At 41.1% G+C, this 13883-nt stretch overlaps 2 pseudogenes; both read right to left on the bottom strand.

Annotated features, from left to right (window-relative positions):
* Positions 1-1566: 1566 nt before the first annotated feature.
* Positions 1567-1982, bottom strand: LOC140628493 (small ribosomal subunit protein uS10-like; annotated as a pseudogene).
* An 8020-nt stretch (positions 1983-10002) lies between these two features.
* Positions 10003-12030, bottom strand: LOC140628492 (suppressor of cytokine signaling 6-like; annotated as a pseudogene).
* Positions 12031-13883: the final 1853 nt, after the last annotated feature.

Below are 13883 nucleotides of genomic sequence, written 5' to 3'. Positions count from 1 at the left end.
GACTTGGGATAATTCATTCTGTGAGATTCTAAGTACAGATGGTACATATCTGATTTGAGATCTACAGATAACAAACTATAACAGTCTGGAATGAAAATATTACTTTCATGACACTCCATCATGACTCTAAATATTAACCCAAAATGTGTATTTATTACAAAATTCTGTAAGAACTGTTCATCACCTCTACATGTAAAATTTGTAACACTTTTCAGAAGGTAACTACACATTTTGCCATGTCATGATTGATTAATAAAAAAGATGTTCATAGGGGAGCCTGGCTGGCTGTCAGTGGAGTGTATGACTCTTGATCTTTTTGATCTTGGGGTTGTGAGTTCAAGCCTCACATTGGGTGTGGACATTACTTAAAAATAAAATCTTTTTTTAATATGTTCATTAAAAAAAAAAACCTTTACGGGATTAAAAAAGTATTAAAATAAATGAAAAGAGGGACGCCTGGGTGGTTCAGTGGTTGAGTGTCTGCCTTTGGCTCATGGCCTCATCCCAGATGCCCGGGATCGAGTCCTGATCGATCAGGCTCCTTGCATGGAGCCTGCTTCTTCTCCCTCTGCCTGTGTCTCTGCCTCTCTTCCTGTGTCTCTCATGAGTAAATAAATAAAATCTTTAAAAAAAATTAAAAGAGGGCGGCCCCGGTGGCGCAGCAGTTTAGCGCCGCCTGCGGCCCGGGGTGTGATCCTGGACACTCGGGATCGAGTCCCCCGTTGGGCTTTCTGCATGGAGCCTGCTTCTCCCTCTGCCTGTGTCTCTGCCTCTCTCTCGCTCTCTCTGAATGAATAAATAAATAAATCTTTAAAAAAATAAAAAAAATGAAAAGAAATTGCATCTGTGATTATTGGTGTACCAAAACTTTATTATAGATATTTAATGTTATTTATAAAACTGGAGGTTTTTCCTTATCAGACTATTCCATAAAACTGTGTATTGCTGAGTATAATTTCATTTTCAAGTTAAGAATTCACATTTAAGGGGCACCTGGGTGGCTCAGTGGTTGAGTGTCTGCCTTTGGCTCAGGCTGTGATCCCTGGGTCCTGGGATCAAGTCCCTAATCAGGCCCCCCAACAGGGAGCCTACTTCTCCCTCTGCCTATGTCTCTGCTTCTGTCTGTGTGTCTTTCATGAATAAATAAATAAAATCTTTTTAAAAAAGAATTCACATTTGCTTAAAAGACTTTAAAATTCAAATATAGATTAAAATATATTTTGAATAATTCATAAAGCAATCTCATATATAATGTGAAATGCAAAATAATTAAAATAGCAATTTCTGAAAGAATTTATTAAAGATTTATTTATTTATTTATTTATCTATTTATTTTAGAGGTGGGGGAGGGGACAAGGGCGAGGGAGAAAAAGTCTTAGACACCCGCTGAGCACAGAGCCTGATGCAGGGCTAAATCTCACGACCCTGAGATCATGACCTGAGCCAAAACCAAGAGTTGGAAGCCCAACTGACTGAGCCATCCAGGTATCCTGAAAGTATTTTATTTTATTTATTTATTTAATTAATTTTTTAACAACAGATTATCAGTTTATTAAAAAGGTTGATTTAAGGATCCGCGATGGTGACTTCAGCCTCAACTGCAGGCTCAATACTGATGGAGGTAATCTGTTTAACAATCTCAGAAGGATTGTGCAGATCAATGAGTCGCTTGTGGATCCTCATCTGAAAACGATCCCAGTCTTAGAACCTTCACCACAAGGAGTCTTTCTCCCCCGCCCCGCCCCCCCCCCTTTTCTTTTCCGCCCCCCTTTTTTGCAAGGAGTCTTTCTTGTAGCGATTCTCAGTCTTGGTAGGCATCTGCATTGGTCCTTTCACTTTGAGATTCTTTTCCTTCGCAGCTCTGATTAAGTCAGCACATACCTTTTCCAAAGATTTTACATTGCAACTGGTTAGAGTAATTCTAATTTGGTGAATCCCACCTCTGGTTCCACGGGTGTCTTCCCTGTGTCTTTAAATGCCATGGCTGTGCTGCGGCTTCCTGACCGACTGGGGAGCGAACAGCAGAGAGTCAGGAGCAGGAGCGGGGTGTCCTGGGCTCTGCTGTGGCTGTGACCCCATCTTCCTTTAATTGCCCTCTGAAAGTATTATTTTTATTTTTTAAATATTTTATTTATTTATTCATGAGAGACACACAGAGAGGCAGAGACAGGCAGAAGGAGAAGCAGGCTCCCCACGAGGAGCCCGATGCGGAGCTCGATCCCAGGACCCCAGGATCAGCAGCTGAGCGGAAGGCAGCTGCTCAACCTCTGAGCCATGCAGGCATTCCCTCTAAAAGTATTTTAAAGAAAATATTTACGGATGCCTGAGGAGCTCAGTCAGTCAAGTGTTTGCCTTCAGCTCAGGTCACCCATCCCAGGAGTTCCCCATCAGGACTCCTTGCTCAGCAGGGAGTCTGCTTCTCCCTCTCCCTCTGCCTGCCACTCCCCAGTGGCATTCTCCTTCTCTCTCTCTCCCTGACAAATAAATAAAACCTTTAAAAAGGAAAAGAATATATTTAGACCTGTAGATTAGATATTGTGCATAACCTATTTAGAATGTTAGTAACTTTTTTTTTCTGTGCAATAATACTAGCTCAGGGGCGTCTGGGTGGCTTAGCGGTTGAGCTGCTGCCTTCCGATCAGGGTTGTGATCCTGGAGTCATGGGATCCAGTCCTGCATAGGGCTCCCCACGGGGAGCCTGCTTCTCCCTCTGCCTATGTCTCTGCCTTTCTCTGTGTCTTTCATGAATGAATAAATGAAATCTTTAAAAATAATAATACTAGCTAAAAAATTATAACGCATACTTTATGGTTTATTTCATATATGCCAATGATTTAAACTTTGGTGTGTGACTTTACTTAAGATCAAGATGGTCACAGGTGTCCTTAAAAACTATTTTTAGTTCTACGATCATTTCCTGTGACAAATATTTTGACCTTCTAAAATTTCAAATTATTGTACCAAGTCAAAAGAGAATAGTTTTTCTTAGACTGAGAGACAGAGACAGAGACACACAGAGAGAAATTTTCTAAATCCTTTCTATAGCTTTCTTATTTGTAAAAATGCACAATAATTGTCTAGTAAGCCTGACAATAGCTGGGCCTTCTTCATGTTTTCTGATGAAACATATGACAAAAACCAATTTGATCCGTTTATTATGGTGAAGGGACACATTTTTCCTGTTTTCTTTCCTTTTAGTTTTTGCCTTGATATGAGATTTTTTAAAGCACATATTTAAAAGTCAAGTATGAGGTTTACATATGTCATTTAATTTACCATTCAATAGAATCCAAAAATATATCCTGAATGTACTTAGACCAAACTGGAGGATGAAATTTTATCTCTTTTTTTCTCCTCCATTTTTAACTAGACTGTTTCAGTATCATATAAAGCTAAACTTTCACATTATGTTGTGCTACCTACATCAAATGGCTCTCTCTTATATATGAAAGCAGAAAATACTAAAATACCCCTTTCTTTCAAGATTTTATTTATTTACTCATGAGAAACACAAAGAGAGGCAGAGATATAGGCAGAGGGAGAAGCAGGCTCCCCGTGGGGAGCCCTATGCAGGACTGGACCCCATGACTCCAGGATCACAACCTGATCGGAAGGCAGCAGCTCAACCGCTAAGCCACCCAGACGCCCCTGAGCTAGTATTATTGCACAGAAAAAAAAGTTACTAACATTCTAAATCAGGATCACGACCTGAGCCGAAGGCAGACACTCAACCACTGAGCCACCAAGTGTCCTATAATACTCCTTTCTTTCTGTTTATGAACTTAGTTTCTTGGCAAATATTTTCATTTAAAAAAAAACACTTGCGATGTTGACATTGATAGGTTTTTTAAAAATATTTTATTTATTCATTCATAGAGACACACACAGAGAAAGAGGCAGAGACACAGGCAGAGGGAGAAGCAGGCTCCATGCAGGGAACCCTATATGGGACTCTATCCTGGGTCTCCAGAATCACACCCCAGGCTGCAGGCGGCGCTAAACCGCTGCGCCACTGGGGCTGCCCTCATTTTTATTGATACACTATCAGAACTGAACAATTTCCAATAGCATTATAACAGCATCTTTCTTTACAGTATTTTATATTATGGATATGCAAAGGCACATAAAAATTGGCTTCCCTAATAGAATAATATTAACATTTGTCCCTCCAACCAACAAAAAACAGAAAATTTGAAACATTTAGATAAAAAATAAAACATTTACATGAAAATCAGAATAATTTAAACTTGACACTAAATAGCTAGATTTTACTTACATGGTATCACATGAGGAAAACCTGAGGAACAGGCTATGTACACGGGATGAAATGGGGCTTGGGGCAAGTCCAAAGACCTTTGTGTACCATAATTTCATAAATGATACATGTAATTGCTTCTAGAAACATGGAGAAGTTATTTCAATAGGTGTTATTAATATACAGTGGCTCTCTGTCAATACTTGCCATCTAATATAGATGCACAAGGACTTTTACCTCATCCTAGATATATCTTAAGTTGTTTTTTTAAAAAAAAGTTGTTTAAGGACCTGAATAAGTCCTTTTCCAAAGATGATGGTACAAACATACAGATGGTGAACAGACACATGAAAAGATGCTCAACATCATTCATTATCAAGGAAATGCAAATCAAAACCACAATATCAGCTTACACCAGTTAGAATGGCTAAGTCGAAATGGCAAGAAATAACAAGTATTATCGAGGATGTGGAGAAATAGGAACCCTCATGCACTGTTGGTGGGAATGCAAACTGGTGCAGCCACTATGGAAAACAGTCCTCAAAAATTAAAAACAGGGGATCCCTGGGTGGCTCAGCGGTTTGGTGCCTGCCTTCAGCCCAGGGTGTGATCCTGGAGTCCTGGGATCAAGTTCCACATCAGGCTCCCTGCATGGAGCCTGCTTCTCCCTCTGTCTCTGTCTCTGCCTCTCTCTCCGTGTGTGTCTCTCATGAATAAATAAATAAAATCTTTAAAAAAATTAAAAACAGAGGGGCACCTGGGTGGCTCAGTTGGTTAAGCATCCAACTCTTGATTTTGGCTCAGGTCATGATCTTGGGTCATGAGATCAAACCCCACATTGGGCTCTCCATGCAGCAGGGAGTCTACTTCTCTCTCTCTCCTCTTCCCCTCCCCTTCCACTCCCACTTTTTCTCTAATATAAATAAATAAACCTTAAAAAATTAAAAATAGAAACATCATATGATCCAGTAATTCCATTACTGGGTATTTACCTAAAGAAAACAAAAACACTAATTTGAAAAGATATATGCACCCCTATGTAATTTATTGCAGCATTATTTACATTAGTCAGGTTATGGATACAACCCAAGGGTCCATTTTTTTAAACAACAAAAAAATTAATTCCAGTAGAGTTAACATACAATGTTATATTAGTTTCAGGTATACAATATGATTCAACAATTCCATATATTACCCGGTGGTCATCATGACAAGTGTAGTCCTTAATCCCCATCACCTATTTCATTCATTCCCCTCCCCGCTTCCTATCTGGTAACCATCAGTTTGTTCTCTATACCAAGTGTCCATTGATAGATGAATGGATAAAGAAGATGTGACATACATATACTATCTATAAAGAAATAGTACTCAGCCACAAAAAAGGAGATCTTGCCATTTGTGACAACATGGATGGACCTAGAGGGTATTACGCTAAGTGAGATAAGTCATGCAGAGAAAGACAAATACCATATGATTTCACTTATATGTGGGATCTAAAAAAAATCCCAACAGAATAAATGAACAAACAAAACCAGCATAAACAGACTCATAAATACAGAGAATAAACTGGTGGTTGCCAGAAGGAAGAGGGGGTGGGAGGAGGAGCAAAATGGATGAAGGGGAGTGGGAGGTATGGGCTTTCAGCTAGGAAATGAATAAGTCATGAGAATGAAAGGTATAGCATGGAGAGTATAGTCAGTGGTATTGTTTCCTTTTTAAAGACTTTATTTATTCATGAGAGACACAGAGAGAGGCACAGACACAGGCAGAGAGAGAAGCAGGCTCCATGCAAGGAGCCCAACTCAGACATGATCCCTGGACTCCAGAATCACGCCCTGAGCCAAAGGCAGATGCTCAACTGCTGAGTCACCCAGGCTGCCCTAGTCAGTGGTATTGTAATAGCATTTTATGGTGAAGGATGGTGGCTACATACGGTGAGCATAGCATAATGTATAGTGTTGTTGAATCACGGTGTTCTACACCTGAAACTAATGTAATATTGTCAACTAGACTTCAAAAAATTGTTTAGAAATAAGTAGCTTTGCAAGAGACTTCTATGTGTTGATTGTATATCCTGCAACTTTGCTGAATTCCTGTATGAGTTCCAGCAATTTTTTGGTGGAGTCTTTTGGGTTTTCTACATAGAGTATCATGTCATCTGGGAAGAGTGAGAGTTTGATTTTTCTTTGCCAATTTAGAGGCCTTTTATATCTTTTTGTTGTCTGATTGCTGAGGCTAGGACTTCCAGTACTATGCTGAACAACAGTAGTGAGAGTGGGCACCCCTGTCGTGTTATTGACTTTTGAGGATGATATTAGCTGTGGGTCTTTTGTATATGGCTTTTATAATGTTGAGGTATGTTCCCTCTATCCCTGCAATGTGGAGGGTTTTTATTAAGAAAGGATGGTGTTTTTTGTCAAATGCTTTTTCTGTATCTATTAAGAGGATCACATGGTTCTTATCCTTTCTTTTATTATTGTGCTGTATCGTGTTGATTGACTGGCAGATGTTGAACCACCCCGGCAGCCCAGGAATAAACCCCACTTGGTCGTGTTGAAAAATCCTTTTAGTGTACTGTTGGATCCGATTAGCTAGTATCTTGTCGAGAATTTTTGCATCCATGTGCATCAGGGATATTGGTCTGTGATTATCCTTTTTAGTTAGTGGGGTCTTTGGTTTTGAGATCAAGGTAATGCTGGCCTCATAGAATGAGTTTGGAAGTTTTCCTTCCTTTTCTATTTTTTGGAATAGTTTTAGAAGAAGAAGTATTAATTCTTCTTTAAATGATTGATAAAATTTCCCTGGGTAGCCATCTGGCCCTAGACTCTTGTTTGTTGGGAGATTTTTGATTACTGATTCAACTTCTTTGCTGGTTATGGGTCTGTTCAGATTTTCTGCTTCTTCCTGTTTCTGTTTTGGTAGTTTATATGTTTCTAAGAATTTATCCGTAATTGGACAACCACATGCAGAAGAATGAAACCAGACCACTTTCTTACACCATACACAAAAATAAATTAAAAATGGATGAAAGACCTAAATGTGAGACAGGTGATATGCAGATATTTTGAATGACAAAGTCACAAGTTTGATTTAAGACTCTTAACCCTTGTGTTCACTTGAGAATAGAGAAAACTAATAGAGTTACATTTTTCATCTTAGATAAAAACAATTCCCTTTAAGGCTGTGCAGCTAGAAACATGTTCTGTGCTGGGTAATCTCAAAGCAGTATTCACTGTGCAATGAATAAACATTCTGCACCTCAAAATAACTAAAAAATACAAGGGATAACCCCACAGACTACTGAATCAGAGGTAAAATGATTAACTAATGATTCCAAATTAATCAAGACTTAGCTAAATTAAAAAGAAACAAAAACACTTTTTTTTTTAATTTTTTATTTTATTATTTATGATAGTCACACAGAGAGAGAGAGAGAGAGAGAGAGAGAGAGAGAGGCAGAGACATAGGCAGAAGGAGAAGCAGGCTCCATGCACCGGGAGCCCGACGTGGGATTCGATCCCGGCTCTCCAGGATCGTGCCCTGGGCCAAGGGCAGGCGCCAAACCGCTGCGCCACCCAGGGATCCCCAAAAAAACTTTTTAAATGGAAGTGTAGGAATGCCTGGGTGGCTCAGCAGTTGAGCATCTGCCTTTGGCCCAGGTTGTGATCCTGGAGTCTCAGGATCGAGTCCCACATGGAGCCTGCTTCTCCCTCTGCCTGTGTCTCTGCCTCCCTCTATGTATCTCATGAATAAATAAAATCTTTTAAAAAATGGCAGTATATATGGTAGGCAATAAGACTTCCATATGTGATATGGTTTTAGTATTTTTCTCATATAATACTTCACATTTTCCACAATTTTGGAACTAGAGTATCTGGTGGGGGCAGGGGTCAAATCTAGCACATTTTACTAGTAACTAGATAATGAAAAATATGAATCCAACTGCAAAATAATGTTTTCCTTATATCTAAATCAATTAAAAACTTGATAAAAAGTTGACTGTTGTAAAGAGGATCCAATCCATTTATGAAAATGAGTTGAACAATCAGGTTCCACCTGAGAAATTGTTGACTAAGCTGAAGAAATTAAGAGAAAATGTTTGCCAAAGGAAAGTTTCACCAAAAATTGCTATCATAGGAATCTAACATCATGTAATTTTTCTTTAATAATAGTTTCAGTTCCATGGGTCTTTATTTGTTATGGCAATTTGTATCAGTTTAAGGACAGAAAAGGCAACAATTTCTAAATTGGTGACATACATTTAAGATTTTTTAAATGTAAGGCCATTAAAAAATATACAAACCCCTGGTTGAAAATGAAGGCAACAGAAAAATTCAACTTTTCACAACAAAAAAAAAGTAGCACAATCTTAAAAATAATTGAGAAAAGAAAGTCAATTCTAAATTCTAAATCTTTCTAAACTATGATATTGGGCAGCCCTGGTGGTGCAGCTGTTTAGCACCGCCTGCAGCCTGGGGTGTGATCCTGGAGACCCAGGTTCGAGTCCCACGTCGGGCTCCCTGCATGGAGCCTGCTTCTCCCTCTGCCTGTGTCTCTGCCTCTCTGTGTGTGTGTGTGTGTATGTGTGTGTGTGTGTCTATGAAAAAATAAACAAAATCTTGGGATCCTTGGGTGGCACAGCGGTTTAGCACCTGCCTTTGGCCCAGGGCGCGATCCTGGAGCCCACCTCGGGCTCCCGGTGCATGGAGCCTGCTTCTCCCTCTGCCTGTGTCTCTGCCTCTCTCTCTTTCTCTCTCTCTCTCTCTCTCTCTGTGTGACTATCATAAATAAAAAAAAGAAAAAATAAACTATGAGATTAAAAATCGTTTTCAGTGTTTATGTAAATTCTGCTTTTTTTCACATGAATATGTCTCTTTAACACTATCTTTTGAAAATAGGCCATTTCAGGAGACAACAATTTTTATTCTAAAACTCTCATTTGGGGGATCCCTGGGTGGCGCAGCGGTTTGGCGCCTGCCTTTGGCCCAGGGCGCGATCCTGGAGACCCGGGATCGAATCCCACGTCAGGCTCCCGGTGCATGGAGCCTGCTTCTCCCTCTGCCTGTGTCTCTGCCTCTCTCTCTCTCTCTCTGTGTGACTATCATAAATAAATAAAAAAATTTCAAAAAAAATGTTGGTTTTAAAAAAAAAAAAATAAAAAAAAAATAAAACTCTCATTTGGGCAGCCTTGGTGGCTCAGCGGTTTAGCGCTGCCTTCAGCCCAGGGTATGATCCTAGGGACCCGGAATCGAGTCCCACGTCAGACTCTCTGCATGGAGCCTGCTTCTCCCTCTGCCTGTGTCTCTGCCTTTCTCTGTGCGTGTCTCTCATGCATAAATAAATAAAATCTTTAAAAAAGTAAAACTTTCATTCAACTTTACTTTGGGTTGAATACACAAGCAATGTGCTCTCAATGCATAGAAATCACAACAGAGAGCAGCAAAGGACAGTGGGGGGTCGTGGATTAAGGAGAATGTGATAATTCACATTGTGATTTTTTTTCTGCCCATGATAGAAGATAATTCACACTTCTAAAATCTCAAGACTTTCCTTTGTAAGGAGCTAAAAGGAAGCTCAGGACACCTTGCCTACACTTCCCTACTCCTGAACAAATTGATTAGTCTTTTCGTCAAAAATTCTAAGAGTTGTAGCAGCAAAAGATTTTAATAGCAATGAAAGTTTGTAAACCATATTTCAATTGTTTTCTTGAACTCAGAGTGCAAGATGCAGGGTTCTCCTAATTTTCATTAATGTTTCTCCTGTCACTAATCTTTCATTTTGTTTGGCAAGGGCAGATTTTTAATTAAGTCCATTCTGGTATAACATAACAAAGTGAGACAGGTATTACAAAGAACACACCTGCATGAATCATGATACTCGGTCAGTCTGATAGGGTTAATTGCAGATTCAGGCAACTATGGCCCTGAATAACAAAAAGCTCCGTTTTCAGAGTCCCTGGTTGAATATTTAATCAGATCAGGAATTTGTCCATCCACATCTGGTTGTTCATCAAAGTGAAACCCTCTGTTTGAGTGTTCAATTCTGGTGTGAAGTGTTTACCATGGGAGCGAAAGCTCGAGCTGATCTTTTTAAAAAAGATTTTATTTATTTCAGAGAGAGAGAGAGAGCAAGAGCAGGAGGAGAGGGGGAGAGACAGAGAAGCAGCCTCCTTGCTGAGCAGGGATCCAGATGCCATACAGCACTCTGGGATCATGACCTGGGCTGAAGGCAAATGCTTAACCAACTGAGCGGCCCAGGCACCTGAAAGCCCCAGCTTAGAAGGTAACAGTCATCAGAACTATTGAGAACAAGAAAAGAACCATCTGGCACATTGACTAGATTTTCCTTCTGCCTCCCGGTATGTGACTGGTTTCCAGTATCATCTTTATTTCACAAGTTTTTTTCAGCAACACTGTAAAGCTTGTCACAACCATATGACCACTACCTTCCATTGAGTCATAAACTCTTACAACCCCAGGAGCAGAGTCAGGATCAAAATTCAAATGATAGCACATAATTTTAGACACAAGGATGTCTGTGCTGGTGAGTCCACTAAAGTTCCTTTGGATGTGATTATTCTGCATTGGAGGTAGTGATGATGAGCGTGGGGGGGACATCATCATGACTTGCTCTTGGCCTCTGCAATGTGACACCCATGGTGTCAACAAGCCATTAACAGACGGATCCACAAAGATCTCTGGGGCAATGACTGTAGGCCCTGGTCCACTTGACTTCCATTTTCGGAGAAAGAGTACCCTCCCATCCACTTGAGAAGGAACCCTAGAAACTTCCATGGGAGAAGTGTCTGCAGGCACAGAACACCAGATGCAGTACTGAGTCCAGCAGACACGTGTTCATTGAGGTGATGATGCAAGCGTCCATTCTGAGATTCTGGACTCTTTTATGAATTATTTTTTTCCTGGCAAACAGTTGCAGGCTGAAGACTGTGAGGAATCTTTTCAAACGTCATTCCGTGCTGGATTTGGATTGGGAGAATGAACCAAAGCTGTGCCTCTTGCCTCCTCCATTTTGATCCACCTCTCCTTAGAGTTTGTGGGTCAAGAGGCACAGGGTAGGACGTTAGTGGTGATGGCCAAGGGCAGTGGACTTTATTGGTCTTTGAGCTCTCAGATCTTTAAAGACTCTCGGGGCTGAGAGAGGAAAAGGTATCCTCAGCTGGCGGAGCTCCCAGAGGGTGTGTTCCCCTCGCCTTTCTGCTTTTGTTCTGCAGAAAGCCGCCTCTTTACCCGTTAAGCTGTGACTCTTTGATCTATTTACCCCACACCGTTTTAATCTCCACTGTGGCCATCACAGCTGGCCAGATGTCCACCTTAGCAGCTACCAAATAAGGAGTGGTATTTTCCCAACACTGGCTAGGGATGGTTATTGTACCACCACGAAGTCAGTTTCCCGGTTACTTTTATTCAGGTTCAAAGATTTCTGGAAGGTTTCGGGGACTACTTCCCGGTTGCGACTCGTTCTCCGATCCCGGGGTGGGGGTTGGGGGGGGGCTCAGTCTCTCTCTGGAAGGTTATTCGCGAACATCTGGAGAGCCTGCGGGGCTCCATGCACCCGCGTGTGTGTCTCCAGCTTCATTTAACCCTTGGAGCCATTTCCGGCGGCGGCGCGGCGGGTGGTGGCGGCGGCGGCCCGGCCAGAGCCGGACTCCCGCTCGCTCGCCCAAAGCCGGCGCGAGTGCCGAGAGATGTGTGTGGGTTTAAGCCGCTAAACGTTGTGGTAATCTGCTGCACGTTAACAAAAACCGAATGCGCCATCGGTGATGTTAGCGGGCAGGCAAAGTTTGGGGCTGGGGTGGAAGAAGGGGCTGGTTTGTTTCGGATGATTCTGACTTTAGAATCGCTGCACGTCACAGGGAGAGAGAAAAAATAAATAACTAGAAATTGGTGTGCAAGAGAATACACCAAAGCATCCTCTCCAATGCCCCTGGTCGGGCCTCCAGCCCAAAGTGACTAGTTCCCTCTCCAGATATTTACAGACCTTAATGCATTTTCTCACCTAAATAATACTCTTCTGTTTTATGCTCCGGTGGCTTTTTGTGTCTACCTGACTGGGCTTCGAATTCCTTGGGGGCAAAGATCTCGTCTCCTTGGGGGCAAAGATCTCGTCTCGTTGGTTTTTGTGCCCCCCACCGTGCCTTGCACAAAGAGAGGGGCTAGTAAAAGTAACTTGCCAAAGAAGGTGTGTTTGTCCAATGAGTAAGTCCTACAAACTAAACCTTTCAGGTGCTATTCCTGGAAGGCACCTGGAGGGGGTTCTTGAGACTTCAGCTGGGGTTTTTCCCGATTGAACCCCTGTGAGCCTCACCGTCCAGCCTTTCACAGCAGCAAAATATACCATAATATCCTCTGACACTTCTCTCAGGATAAGGAAAATTAGACCACAAGTATGGATATGCTAAATAGGCTGCCTGACAGGGAACATGATCTGACACTGAACAACAGAGTTTTACTTAATTAGCTAGCACCCACTAATCAGGAAGGCCTCAACATCTGCCAGTGGAATCTGAGAAATCTGTTCTAAAAGTTGAAAAGCTGAATTTATTCGCCACAGATGGGGCATCTGCAAGGAGAAGGGAGCAAAAAGGTGTTCCCAGTTAAATCAATTTGAGAGAAGAGGTTGGTACCCAATTTCTAGAGAGAGTTTGTGTAGGGAACGTTGTCTTTTTCCCTGCATGTGACTATTAATCATCGGATGTGATGGAAGAAATTTTCATGAATTTTCTCTGCATTCACAAATGTAATGAACAGCTTGTGAACTGTTTTGAAGAAACTGAAGTAGAACTCGAGGGCTTAGGTGGGTTTTTAGATTTTTTAATTTATTTATCATAGTCAAATGACTGGGTAGTAGAAACGTTTTGAAGAAATTCACTGACCTGTTTTCTGAGATCAAGGATAACTTTTTTTTTTTTTAATAAAAACGCTCTGAGAGATCCAACTTGTTCCCTCCATGGGCTTATAATAATTTCTTGCTGATGTGGCAAGTTACTTTAAATCCTTTCTGCAAGGAGATATATATTAATACCAGTGTTACAAAATATCTGAACAATGGGCTTGAAACTATGAGAATTTAAGAGTTGATTTGTTCAGGGAAGTGGAGGCAATTCAGACTCAATCTGGATGTGTGGTTTTAGGTAGTTAGCAAGTGAATTCAACTGTCATTGTTGAACTGCTTTGAGCTAAATGGAATCATTGATGGTTAGTATATACAAAGCTATCTGGTGGCAGTAAAGTTAAGACTCAGGAGAGAGTCAAGGATTTTGACGAATACGAATCATCTTTAAAATTTTTTTATGGTTGCCTTTGGAATACAAACTCTCAGCATGTCCCTGAGTTATGAAGCATTTGCCCTAATGCTGTGGGAGGAACTACACTGAACACCCAGATGATTTTGAAATTTCGGACTATATGGGTGCGATCTGAGATGTCTGGGTTCACTTGGCCCTGTGAAAGTATCAGTGTTTTTCATCAAAAGTGCTTAAAACCAGTGTCTGGAATCAGAATTAAGACTCGTCAAATTATAACCTTCTCTGCCATCATTTTGAACAACAGCTCAGTCTTTGAAATATAAACCTTTAAATGCACTTGCTCAGATTGATCCCTCGACCCTG

The sequence above is a fragment of the Canis lupus genome, chromosome X, assembly GCF_048164855.1.
Source record: "Canis lupus baileyi chromosome X, mCanLup2.hap1, whole genome shotgun sequence".
Taxonomy (NCBI): Eukaryota; Metazoa; Chordata; class Mammalia; order Carnivora; family Canidae; genus Canis; species Canis lupus.
This window is presented reverse-complemented; position numbering and strand designations above follow the sequence as displayed.